Here is a 14,142-nt window from a genome sequence, read left to right as displayed (position 1 = left end):
CTAATGTATGAATTAGGGTAGCCTCCAAAATAATTCAATCTGTGAACTGCTAGTTCTAAACAAGAATTTTCTTGTTTTACACATTCATACCCAGAATACCCTATCATCTAAATATTTTTAGACAAACTTTTTACTAATATATAGCCTTATGACCAAAAAGAGTACATCTATCATGCATAGCTGTGTATTGTGAATGCTTTTTCCCCATTCCTAACTTTAAACATTTTGGGGATTCTCAAAACACTATTCATTTTAGAAATTAAATTTTCTTTTATGGGGCAAGTAATTTTGTCTTTCATGAGACTGGTGATGGGATGGTGTTTCAATCCATGTATGCCCTTCTGAAGGGGGAAGAAAAATATACTCAGCCTTTTTAGAAAGTGTGGACAGAAGCCTCAAGAGAGCACAACAGGTGCTTAGTGCATTAACTGACCCGTAGCCCACCAAAGAGTCCCCTGTGATAGTTTATAGTTTAAAAAGTTGTCAATGAGATGTAAATGTTTTGTTCGCTTTTATTTATATAACAAATATGTCTACTCATGGTTCAAAACTTTAAAGAGTTTTACAACATTCATCAATAAAAGAGCAGTTCCCCAACGTTCTCCACTGTTTCTCCTTCCTCAAAACAACTGATTTTGAGTTCTTTGGCTGATTCTTTTCTGTGTTTACTTCCATTTTTTTGAAATAAAAACTTGTATGGGTACTTGGTAATTTTTAATATTGAAGGCAGAACCGATGAAGTAATCATTAGCTCATTAATAGGGATTGACTGTCTTTCACTCCAGTCTCCAACCACACCCGGGCACCCCCACTGGTTCCTCCTAATAGAACTAATTTGGTTATATCAACATTCCTTGTTTCCACTGTTACGACTATGTAAGCGTAATCCACAGGTGAGGAAAATACTATAATATGATTACTTTTCCTTTCCTGTACATTTGATTTTCCCTGTACTTGATAAATATCTGCTTTGATTGCTTAGCTATTATGTACTTTTCATGCATTTAACCCTCAAATCTCTGCCAGTTGTGTATATCTCTTCTTCATTATTTCAGAAGTCAGATATTTTGTCAGTTTTATCTTTTTGAAGAAGCACCTTTTGGAGCCTTCGGAGCTGCTCCAACGTATATGGCCTGAGCTCTCTGCCTCATTCTTTTATCTGCCTCAGCCCACGTCCTCATATTTTGAGGCTTCCTGGATCTCTGTTTCATTGGAACCTCTGATTTTTTTATCCTACATGTCTTTTATCTCTGTAGGAGTATTTCCCCCTGAGAAAGAAGTTTTGAGAGGTAAATACTGAGAGCTTGCATGTCTGAATAAATGCTTATTCTCATCTCATTCTTAATTAATAGTTGCATGAGATATAAAATTCTAGGCTTGAGGTCATTTTTCTTCACAATTTTGAAGTTATTACCTTTAGTTTACCTTGTTTCTGTTGAGAAATCTGAAGATATCCTTCTTTTGTTCCTTTGGGTTGACCTTTCTGGGGGCTTGTAGGATTTTCCCTTTGCCCCTCTGTGATGTTCATATTAAGATTGTAAAAATAGGACTTCCGGAGAAGATGGCAGCTTAGTAAGACGCGCGGGTCTTAGTTCCTCCTCCAGAACAGCTACTAAAGAAATAGAAACAGTACAGAACAGCTCCCGGAGACATGACAGAGAGCAGAAACACAGCGTACCCCATTCTGGAACGGCTAAACCGGCTAAGAGAATCCACCGCGGTGAGGTCCCCGAGAGGCGCGTGCTTTCCCGGGCCGTGGCGATTGGCGGCCGGAGCCCCTCCCTCCCTCCTTCCCGGGCCAGCTGGGAGCTTTGGATTGGCACCCCCCCAAGCCGTGACGGCCGGCGCCCTGCCCCACGCGCAGCTTCCTGGGCCAGCTGGGAGATTTGGATCGGAGGTCCCCCAAGCCGCGGAGGCCGGCAACCGGAGCCTCTTCCACACACGTGGCTTCCCAGGCCGGCTGGGAGATTTGGATCAGCATTCCCCAAAGCCACGACAGCCAGCGCCCCCCCCACGCGCGGCTTCCTGGGCCAGCTGGGAGATTTGGATCGGCACTCCCCCAAGCCGCATCAGCTGGTGACCCTCCCCCACAGCGAGAGTCTTCCAAAGTTAAAGGAGCCACAGCATCTTTTACTGGTGGAACCCACAGATAGACGAGCACCACATACTGGGCAGGATAAGAAAAACAGAGACCAGAGACTTCACAGAAAAGTCTTTCAACCTGCTGGGTCCCACACTCAGGGAAATCTGATTAAATGCCCAGACGCCAGCAAAAAATAACGGATCACACCAGGAAAATTGAAGATATGGCCCAGTCAAAGGAACAAACCAATAGCTCAAATGAGATACAGGAGCTGAGACAACTAATTCTGAATATACGAACAGAAATGGAAAACCTCTTCAAAAACCAAATCAATAAATTGAGGGAGGACATGAAGAAGGCATGGGCTGAACAAAAAGAAGAAATGGAAAGTCTGAAAAAACAAATCACAGAACTTATGGGAGTGAAGGACAAAGTAGAAAAGATGGAAAAAAACAATGGAAACCTATAATGGTAGATTTAAAGAGACAGAGGCTAGAATTAGTGAACTGGAGGATGGAACATCTGAATTCCAAAAAGAAACAGAAACTATAGGGAAAAGAATGGAAAAATTTGAGCAGGGGATCAGGGTTTCATTGAATTCCACTCTTGGCTTCTCTGTGTCCTTCTCTCTAAACTTCTCTGAAGCTCTTTTTCTATTTTATCATTTTATAAAGAATTCCAGTAAGAGAATTAAGACCACCTTGAATGAGGTGGTTCATGTTTCAATGGAAATAACCTAATCAAACTAAATTGTACTATAAAAAGTCTACACCCACAGAGCTGGATTAAAAGAACATGATCTTTACTGGGGTGCATACCACTTCAAATTATACACATGTTAAAAGAAATTCCCTCATAGCTTTGAGATCTCTAGGCCAGATGGCAGGTAAGCCATTATCCTCCTTCCCTAAAGACTAAGGAGACAATAAATTCAGGTCAGATCATACCCCACCAGACAATGCCAGAATGTGCCTTGGTGAGATTTTGTCTTAAAACTGGATACCTGGGGGAGAAATTGCACAATGACAATAGCACTTATTTTTACTTCCTCTTTGTCATAGACCTGTGCTTATAAACTGGTGACAGTTCAGTTAGATGGAGACACTGAGGTTCAAATCCAAGATTGACCATTGTTCTAGCCAGTAGAAATATAGAAATAAGTCTCAAACTGGCTTAATCTAAAGGGAATTTATCCCTCATGTAACTGGGAAGTTTGGAAGTGAAGCTGGCCTTGCTATTTTAGGCACTGAATGCAGTATCAGGTTTCTTCCTCTCCTCCTTCTTTTCTCTGTGTGGTTTCATTCCCCCTTCATGAAGATATAGATAGTCTTCCTGTGAGCATTAAAGGGAGCACTGGGGCTGCAGACAGCTACAGACTTATTTCACCTCAGCTTAGCAACTCCCAAAAAAAGAGCATGTATCTTTCTCAATGGCCACGGAAGCCTTCTAATTGGCTAGGATGAGGTCACTTATCCACTGTAGTAGTTAGGTTCAGGTGTAGTTCAGGTGTCAACTTGGCAAGATGATGGTGCCTGGTTGTTCTGTTACTGTGGATTTAAGCCATCAGCATGTGAAATTCTTCTATAGTTGATTATATCTGTGGTGGGCTAAGGGGAGTGCCCTCTACAATGAGTGACATTTAATTTGATCAGCTAAAATTTTAAAAGAGAAATGTCAGAAGATAGGCAGTTCAGTACAGCTGAGGAGAGTCCATCTCAGCTCAGAGCTGGCTCAGAAACAAAGCTTTCCTTTGGGAAAGCTGTTTGAACCCAGAAGCCTGGAGAGAGGGCCAGCAGACATTGCCCACATGACAGAGAAAGCAAGAGGAAAGTTAGTAGCCTTTCCTCCAAAGAACTGTAAATTTGTAACTAAATAAATCCCTTTTATAAAAGACAAATCCATCTCTTCTGTATTGCATTCTGGCAGCCTTAGTGAACTAAAACACCTACCTTTGAACCAACCCTTATGACTAGGAGAAGAAATGCCCAGTTGGTCAGTCCTTTTTTTTTTTTTTTTTAATTTTTTTTTATTACTCAAAAAAAAAGAAAAGAAATTAACACAACATTTAGAAATCATTCCATTCTACACATGCACTCAGTAATTCTTAGTATCATCACATAGATGTATGATCATCATTTCTTAGTACATTTGCATCGATTTAGGAAAAGAACTAGCAAAACAGCAGAAAAAGATATAGAATGTTAATATAGAGAAGAGAATTAAAATAATAATACTAATAAAAATATATATATAAAAGGAAAAAGAAAAAAAAAACAAAAACAAAAGATACAAACAAACAAACAAACAAAAAACTATATTTCAGGTGCAGCTTCATTCAGTGTTCCAACATAGTTACATTACACTTAGGTATTATTGTACTGTCCATTTTTGAGTTTTTGTATCTAGTCCTGTTGCACAGTCTGTATCCTTTCAGCTCCATTACCCATTATCTTACCCTGTTTCTAACTCCTGCTGGTCTCTGTTACCAATGATATATTCCAAGCTGATTCTCGAATGTCGGTTCACATCAGTGGGACCATACAGTATTTGTCCTTTAGTTTTTGGCTAGACTCACTCAGCATAATGTTCTCTAGGTCCATCCATGTTATTACATGCTTCATAAGTTTAGTCTGTCTTAAAGCTGCATAATATTCCATCATAGGTATATGCCACAGTTTGTTTAGCCACTCGTCTGTTGATGGACATTTTGGCTGTTTCCATCTCTTTGCAATTGTAGATAATGCTGCTATAAACACTGGTGTGCAGATGTCCGTCTGTGTCTTTGCCCTTAAGTCCTTTGAGTAGATACCTAGCAGTGGTATTGCTGGGTCATAATCCATTCTGCCAGTCTATGTCTTTTGATTGGGAAATTCAGTCCATTAACTTTTAGTGTTATTGCTGTTTGAATAATATTTTCCTCTACCATTTTGGCTTTTGTATTATATATATCATATCTGATTTTCCTTCTTTCTACACTTTACTCCATACCTCTCTCTTCTGTCTTTTCGTATCTGACTCTAGTGCTCCCTTTAGTATTTCTTGCAGAGCTGGTCTCTTGGTCACAAATTCTCTCAGTGACTTTTTGTCCATAAATGTTTTAATTTCTCCTTCATTTTTGAAGGACAATTTTGCTGGATATAGAAGTCTTGGTTGGCAGTTTTTCTCTTTTAGTAATTTAAATATATCATCCCACTGTCTTCTAGCTTCCATGGTTTCTGCTGAGAAATCTACACATAGTCTTATTGGGTTTCCCTTGTATGTGACAGATTGTTTTTCTCTTGCTGCTTTCAAGATCCTCTCTTTCTCTTTGACCTCTGACATTCTAACTAGTAAGTGTCTTGGAGAACGCCTATTTGGGTCTATTCTTTTTGGGGTGCGCTGCACTTCTTGGATCTGTATATTTAGGTCTTTCATAAGAGTTGGGAAATTTTCAGTGATAATTTCTTCCATTAGTTTTTCCCCTCCTTTTCCCTTCTCTTCTCCTTCTGGGACACCCACAACATGTATATTTGTGCGCTTCATATTGTCATTCAGTTCCCTGATCCCCTGCTCAAGTTTTTCCATTCTTTTCCCTATAGTTTCTGTTTCTCTTTGGAATTCAGATGTTCCATCCTCCAGTTCACTAATTGTAGCTTCTGTCTCTTTAGATCTACCATTGTAGGTTTCCATTGTTTTTTTCATCTCTTCTACTGTATCTTTCATTCTCATAAGTTCTGTGATTTGTTTTTTCAGATTTTCTATTTCTTCTTTTTGTTCAGCCCATGTCTTCTTCATGTCCTCCCTCAATTTATTGATTTGGTTTTTGAAGAGTTTTTCCATTTCTGTTCGTATATTCAGCATTAGTTGTCTCCTCTCCTGTATCTCATTTGAACTATTGGTTTGTTCCTTTGACTGGGCCATATCTTCAATTTTCCGAGCGTCATCCATTATTTTCTGCTGGTGTCTGGGCATTTGATCAGATTTCTCTGGGTGTGGGACCTGGCTGGTTGAAAAGTTTTTCTGTGAAATCTCTGGGCTCTGTTTTTCTTTTCCTGCCCAGTAGGTGGCGCTTGTGGTGCTCGTCTGTCTGCGGGTCCCACCAGTAAAAGATGCTGTGGCTCCTTTAACTTGCCAATCCGAATCTCGCAGTCGGCCCGGAAAACCGCGCGTGGAGGGAGGGTCGCTGGCCGCCGTGGCTTGGGGGAGTGCCAGTCCAAATTGCCCAGCTGGTCTGAGACGCCAAGTGTGGCGGGAGGGCCCCGCTATCCAATGTTCCCAGTCAGACCGGGGAGCCACATGCGTGGAGGGGACCCCAGTCGCCAGCCGCCCCGGCCGGGAAAACGCGCGCCCCTCGGGTATCTCACCACAGCGGATTCTCCCTGCCCGTTCAGCCGTTCCAGAATGGGGTACGCTGTCTTTTTGGTCTCTGTTGTGGCTCCGGGAGCTGTTTCGTATTGTTTCTGTTTCTTTAGTTGCTGTTCTGGAGGAGGAACTAAGACCCGCGCATCTTACTAAGCCGCCATCTTCTCCCCAGTTGGTCAGTCCTTTATCTTCTACTCATCCATGTTGTTGGGGTGGTGATGAGACAGTGACTTTAATTAGAAGTACCACATGAATAAGGAGTGTCAGTGCATAAAGAATGGTGTAGTGTTACAGAAGAGGAAAAGAAATACAGGGAACATCCAAATATTCACTGTTGCCACTTTCTGATTTCATGACTATGACAAATTAATTAATTTCTCCACTCCCCATAAGATTGTTATGAGAACTAAGCAAGATGAAGAAGATCCAGCCCTTAACACACAGTAGGTAATCAGTACATATTTATTATTTATAAACTGGTTTTCAAACCAGTTTTCTTCTTAAGAAGTTATGAATCATATAAGTATATAAGCAATATTAAACCAGATTTTATTTCTATGATTGAAAATCCCCAGGAATTCTAATTTAATCATTTTATAAAATGGTGTTGAGGACAAGACTAATTAATACCTAACCTGCAAGTAGTTAATTTGGTTAAATTGGTCTATTGTCCAACAGAATTGCCATGCAACATAGACACAATTAAGAGATTAAAAATTAAACCTGGAAAAGGTCCCTTGCAATAATTTTAATCAATAATCCTGTCTCACAGATTCAGTCACTAGCCAGAGAGATTGAAGGTAGAGTCTATGGTCACGTCGACTATGTTAGAAGTAAATCTAAGACTAGGACCAGGTTGATCAGCCAAGAAGAATTGTCTACCTCCCTATTGCATCTTTTTAGACCTTCTGGTTGCTCATGCAGTGCCAGGAGAATAGTCAGATTCATTTCCCAAAAGTATCCCGGAAGCTAATCATGAGAAAGTCAGCAAGTGATAGAACACACATGCTGTGTCCAAAAGTTCTGGAGCTACTGGATTCCATTTAACCCTTTTGTACATATACAACCATGTTATCCTGGCCATGTGCCCCTCTGTATGCAGCCTGCCCCTTCCAGGAATTGGCTCCAGTCTTTTGCTGGGGTAGAGTGGGCAGGACCTACCTCAAAGATCTTCATTGGAGTATGCATATCTCCTTATGCAACCAGTCAGTCTCCTCTGAAGCCTGCATTCTTCTTGGCCAGCCTCCCACTGTGTTCTTGGCTTTTCTGACTCCCGAGGTTCAAAGAATGCAAAACATCCTACTGTTCTGCCAGCTTCTCCTGCCTGTTTTGTCTGTCTCTCTGTAAGGTCAACTTCTATACTGGTTCCCAAATATACTAACTTAGCCTGTCTTACTTCTACTAACCTCTCCCTCCTGTGATATAGATCCCCCTTCTGAATTCATTCTCTCATAAATACAATCCTCATAACAACAACAAAAAATATTACTGAGCCACAATGTAGCAAAGAATTCTGTACGAGACTCTGGAATACCGATGAGGAAATTAAGTGGCTCTGAAAATTTGTTATAGGCACTCAGCCCTTCTCCCCACCCTCTCTCCTCCCAAAAAAGGAAAGACAAGAGTAACCCTTCTGCTGCTCTTTCATCATTTCAGATTATTTAAGGCTGATCTACTCGCAGTTTTGTAGTAACGTAAAGTGTCATTTTTTCTCTTGGACCAGTGGTTCCCAAACATTAGAATCACCTGGAAAGCTTCAAAAAAATTCCCACGATAGCCTTCACCTTTTATTTTATTTTAGTACATCATATGCCTGTCAGTGGGATCATCTTCTAAGGATACTTGGGTGATTCCAATGCACAGAAAAGTTTGGAATCACTGTCTTAGACAAATAGCTAATCAGCTCTTGATTATTCAGAAGCGTTGATTTTGCAAACTTGTTTTACTTCTGCTTTCCCTTCTCTGGCTCAGTGGTTTTCAAACTTGAGCATAGAGGTTAAATTCACCAGGTAGACCTAATACAAAGGATTGCTGGGCTCACCCCAGGGTTTCTGATTCTAGAGGTCTTGGGTGGGGCCTGGGAATTTACATTTCTAACAAGTTCCTTGGTGTTGTGAGACTTCTCATCAGAGGGTGACATTTTGGTTACCCTTGCTCTAGGGGTCGCTTTTTTTTTGGTTATGTTAGCACCCAGGAGGAGAGGACCCAAGCAAGAAAATAAGGTATAAGGTTAAGTATATCTCTAGATTCTAACTTGTTCACCTTAGACATATAATAGCAATAGTTTTGCAATGATTATAGCTCTAGAGTTGGCTAAATTAGATGAGGTATTTGAGATCATTATTTTCATGGGCTTTATAATCAGAATAGTCTGAGCATGAATCCTGGTTCTGTTACTAATTATGTAATCATGGGGACATTATACATTTGTTTCCCAAATCTCAATTTCAGATAGGTAAAATACATATGTTCCAATGACATTATTACATAAAATAAATTGCGATAAATCTAGTATAATGGAGGATACATAGGAGGTGCTTAATAAACTTAGTGGCAAATGATACTAATCAATGAAAAAAGGATAATCAGGTTGCTATGGGACACACAACTGCTAATCAATGAAAAAAAGGATAAGCAAGATGCTATGGGATACACAAGTGAGGGTCAACTAACTATATGGGGACAATGCTGGATAAGGAGAAGCTCCTAAGAGAAGGGGACATTGATTTGGATTTTAACCTTACTTGATGTACAAGGTGTAAGAAAATATTTTCAATCATATGCATTGGAACACTTATAAATTCATGTTAGAATTAATAGATACAGAATATTTAAAAATGGTAAATATATAAAAATAAAAACAAGATCTAGCCTAGTTGCTGTAGATTGGGTTTGGGGTGAGTGTCTACACATAACATTGTACAGATAGGCTTGAACCACTTTGAGATCCTCTGCAACTGTAGGTATGCCACTTTGAAAGGATTTATGTACCTAGAAAAGCCACGTTTTAATTCTAATCCAATATCGTGGAAGCAGCCTTTTCTCTTAATCCCAGTTCAATAATGAAAGTTAGAGGCTTGATTAGGTTTTCTCCATGGGGATGTGACTCATCCAATTGTGGGTATGACCTTTTGAATAGAGGGAGATGTAACTCCACCCATTCCTGGTGGGTTTTTATTACTTTACTGGAATCCTTTAAAAGAAGAAGCATTTTGGAAAAGTTTTGAGATTCTGAGAGAGCAGAGAATGACGAGAGCCCATGCTGCCAGAGACCTTTGAAGATGAAGAAGGAATATATCCCCAGGGGAACTTTATCAAAGAAGATGCCTGGAGAGGAAGCTAGCAGACATTGCCATGTTCGCCATGTGTCTCTCCAGTTGAGAGAGAAACCTTGAACTTCATCGGCCTTTCTTGAGTGAAGATAGCCTCTTGCTGGTGCCTTAAATTGGACATTTTTACAAACTTGTCTTAATTAGGACATTTTCTCGGCCTTAGAGCTGTCCACTAGCAACTTATTAAATTTCCCTTTTTAAAGGCCATTCCATTTCAGGTATACCACATTTTGGCAGCTAGCAAACTTAAACAGTAGGGAATTTGGACTTAATTCTAGCAGCAATGGGGAACCATTAGAGTTGTGATGGAGTCAACATTCATATACTTCGGTGTTCTTGAATCAAGAGTTGAATTCTAGTATTCCTTTGTGAGATCTGTATATATATAACATGAAGGTCTTTGAAAGAAGGTTTGTATTTTTTAATCTTACTTGGTTAATTTGTCCACAACTACTTTTGTTTTTCAAAAATCCTCCCATCATCATAAACATTGTGATTTAATTAAGATTGCTTGGCCATTTTTTCTCAATGAGCCTAGTTCTCTTCCTGACAGAAGAGTAAACAGAATGACATGGGGGTGGGGAGAAGGATTTGCTCTCCCTATGGAGATGAAGAATTTCCATATCCGGAAGTAGAAGAATTACTAATTACAGTGCTCACAGGTAACATCCTCAGGTGTAAATGGGGGCCCATATCATTTTGAGGGACTCACTGCTGGTGATGAAATATTTCCTGCTAGTCAGGACTTTGAAATCAGATGTGTTTAGACTTCCATCCTTCCACTGCCATTTCCATCCCTCCACTGCCTTTCGCAATCTTAGACAAGTCACTTAACCTCTCTAATCCTTCTATGAAAACTGAAATAATAATAATAGGGCTATTGTTAATTGAATTGAGTTAAAGCACACAATAGGAGCTCAATAACTTATTATTATAGGACTTTATGTTTTTACTAGAGATATAATCTACTGGTCACTGAGTCCAAGATAAATCCCCTCGCATAAAGCAAATGCCCTTATGATGAGTCATGACTAGACATTTTCCATCATTAAAACCATTAATAATTGGATAATTTCTTACTAATTAGTAAAATAAGGAGAGTAGTTTGAAGGAATACAACTCACAGCCAGTAACATTTTATGGTGGGCTATTTAGAGGTTGGTCAGGAAATAGCCCTAGCTGGCTGTCATAATGGAGTAGGATAAGAATCCTGAGTCTTAGGAGTTTAAAAAGGCACAGAAGAAACAAAGAAAGGAATTTGAGATATGTTTGGGGGGAGATCACAAAAGAAAAGTTCCCATCATGGGGCTGTGCCTGCTTGTCTTGTAGGTGCTGTTCACATTCTCCTTCTGAGTTGTTCCTTTGGACTTGTGAACAGTAGGGTAAGTGCAGGGTCTCTATGTGGAACAGGGATGGAAAAAAGACAGCGGAAGGGTCAATCCTCCACACTAAGCCAGCCACTCTCCAGACTACCCTTATTCTTCTCATGAGGAAGGATAAGTCCCATGTTACCTAAAGCTTCTATTTTGTGTGAGAAGGACTATATTCGCAGGCACCTACAACATTCATGGATAGACAGGCTATATGACAGCTGAGTCAAGTTATGATAATTCTTTTTTTCAATGTGGAAGGTAGTAACATAAAATAAGGATTGAATTATTGCCTCTGTTCAGGAAAGAAAGGAGTCATAATATAGGTTATTGAGTTTTTGTGCTAAAATGTTTCAATGTACCTCTAAACACTTTTTGCCACAACGACCAGGTTTTATATAATTTCACAGAAGGAATTCTGGTTATTCTGATTTTCACCAAAAAAAACTAAATACTACTGAGAGAGTGGCCAAAAGGAATCTAGAAAATTAAGAGGAGCCATTGGAAAGCACTGCATCCAAAAATAAAATGGACATGATTGAACATAAATCAGGACCCTCTTCAGCTGGACGTGCATAATGTTTTCATGTGACTCTTTTGACCCTAGAGACATTTTGACATGACCTAAAAAAGATATTACTAAACTTTTTGCTATTTCTATTCTAAGTAATGTGCTCAATAAACATCCTCCCATCTCTCCAGAGACTCAGTCTTTTCCTGCAAATCACTGAGCCCCATCTAAGGATAGGGAGTGACTAAAGAATGAAGAATCCGGGCTGTCTTATAAGCAACATACTTTGTGTTTACATTTTGTATGCAGGCATTTTGACATGGCATCACTAAAGAGAACTCTCAAAATGCTCCCCTACTAGAAAACAAGTATGTCAAACTGTCCATGTTAAAATAACTTGCCCGACTAACAATGCCAACTTTCATTTCCTCTGGATACTGAAATACCTTAAGGCATGGACAAGGAAAAAGAATAAACAGGAAAATCTACCAGTCACATATTGTTAGTACTTGTAGTACTTATGTTCAATTCTGCTCTAACACTCTTATCAACTAGTTCTGTGATAGATTCTCTGTTTTCTTTTCCTAATGTATAAGATTGAAATGATGATTACATTCTTATAGGATTATTCTAAAGGTAATATGGAACTACTGCTATTAATTCTCTAGAACCCTGTCTTCTTCATCTTTCATGATTAGCACAAAACACACCACTTGGGTCACAAGCTATTCAATAAAAAGCTGTTAAATGAATACATGTTTGGAATTGGTTAAACACAAAGCCTCATATTGGGAGATAAGTACTAGCACTGGTCTCTTCCTTTTCTCCCAACAATTTCACCCTTTTCTTTTAGCAATGAGAAATAAAAAACCACCACAGTTTAAATGACACATTTGAATTAGTGGCAGAAATTGAATTAGGACCAAGGTTGCCAAATTTAGCAAATAAATATAAAGGATGTTCAGTTCAATTTAAATTTCAGATAAACAAGGAAATGCCTATTTAGATTAGTATAGCCCACATAATGTTAGGGACATACCAGCACTGTAATACATCCTCTGTCTATCTGAAATTCACATTTACCTGGGCATGTGGTATTTTATCTGACAACCCTAATTTGGACCAAGAACTTCTGACTGTAAATTTAGTGTTCATTCTCTACAAAAGGAAAACTGGTGAGAGATAGGAAAATAGGAAGATTATATATATTCATATATATTTTTTTCGATAGTCTTTCTATTCCAAGGCTCACAGAATTGCCTGGTTGTTCATGAAACCCTATGGAAATATGACATATCCCTGGGAAAAGGTGTGTCTAGAAGGGAAGCAGCATTTGATCTACTCCTGAGAATATATACCTGATTGCTAATACCTTGCCTATTTGGCAGTTGCCTGCAGTTCTTTCAGGGATCATGAAAAACAGAGCACTTAAGGAACTGAAAGTCCGTCATCTTGGCTTTTCTTCATCCAAGGGCACATCTTATCAAAAGTGCATGTTTCTCCAGGTTTATATATTATTCATCATTTGGTTAGTCTGAATTGTTTATGGAGAATGTTGTAGGTTGTGTTCATGGTATTTCACAAACTAGCTTGTAAGCTTAAAGTTTTCCTAAACTTTTCAGATTAGGGCTTGCTCTGTGGGAAAGTGCTGGGCTGAAACTATAGGTGCTGTGGTCTGGCTTCACAATTTCTCTTCTAATTTACCCTGAGAAGGCTCAGTGGTGAACCACATAAACACATCTCTTCGTTCTTCTCCAATGATACCCTATTTCCATTAAATCCAAACCAACATGAACATAATAATATCATGCTATGAACCCTTTGCAGAATCCTTCATGAACTCAACGGAATTAGAGCTAAAGTACCGGGGATTACGTCACCTGCTGCTGGAAAGCACTTTTGGGGCAACGCTGCCAGTGGAATCGTTGTAAAACAGGGTTCTGCTTGAACTGCAGTATATGAAACAAGTTAGTGCAGGGAGCAATCGAAACTTTCCTTCTGCCAGGAAAGATCAGCAGAAACTACGAAGAAGAATAAAAAAGAATTCCAAGGTAAAAGGAACTGTTTGGCTTAAAGAAAGGCTGATTGTTTACAAAAAAATCCCCACAGACCTGGCAGCGATTATTAAAGAGGTGATTACAAAGGATAAGGGAACAGAGATTTCAGATGAATATGCAAAAGGCTAAAGTCATGTTTAATGCAAATAAGCAAGCAAGCAGTAGAAATAATTAAAAGCTGTTAAGGCATATGTCTATTTGGCTGACACATATGTTATTAAAAAACGAGACTATATAGCCAGTTGCCTACAAGAATCTGTCTTTGCCACAAGCCATCTCAATGAGTAATAATGTATAATAATATTTTACATTCATGGAGTGCCTTTCCTCAAACACATCAAAGTTTCCACACTCTGTCTCGCTCTTTAGCAGACATTACATTCACCGTGCAAGTAGCTCACCTCTGGCCTTAACAAAAGCAGCTGGCTTTTGTTACCTTTTCCAGTCA

The 14,142-nt window shown here is 39.3% G+C and overlaps 1 long non-coding RNA gene across 1 annotated transcript in view; it reads right to left on the bottom strand.

The window, feature by feature from the left end:
* Nucleotides 1-7,968, bottom strand: part of LOC143688035 (uncharacterized) — a 78,085-nt gene extending 70,117 nt beyond the window's left edge. The window contains exons 1-2 of the long non-coding RNA XR_013177795.1: nt 7,586-7,968; nt 1,426-1,612 (exon numbers count right to left, since the gene is read on the bottom strand). This is a non-coding gene — a long non-coding RNA (uncharacterized LOC143688035). The remainder of the gene's footprint in view (nt 1-1,425; nt 1,613-7,585) is intronic.
* Nucleotides 7,969-14,142: the final 6,174 nt, after the last annotated feature.

Source organism: Tamandua tetradactyla, chromosome 1 (genome assembly GCF_023851605.1).
Source record: "Tamandua tetradactyla isolate mTamTet1 chromosome 1, mTamTet1.pri, whole genome shotgun sequence".
In the NCBI taxonomy this organism is placed as follows: Eukaryota; Metazoa; Chordata; class Mammalia; order Pilosa; family Myrmecophagidae; genus Tamandua; species Tamandua tetradactyla.
The sequence above is the reverse complement of the archived record's forward strand: the minus strand, read 5'-3'. Positions and strand labels throughout refer to the sequence as shown.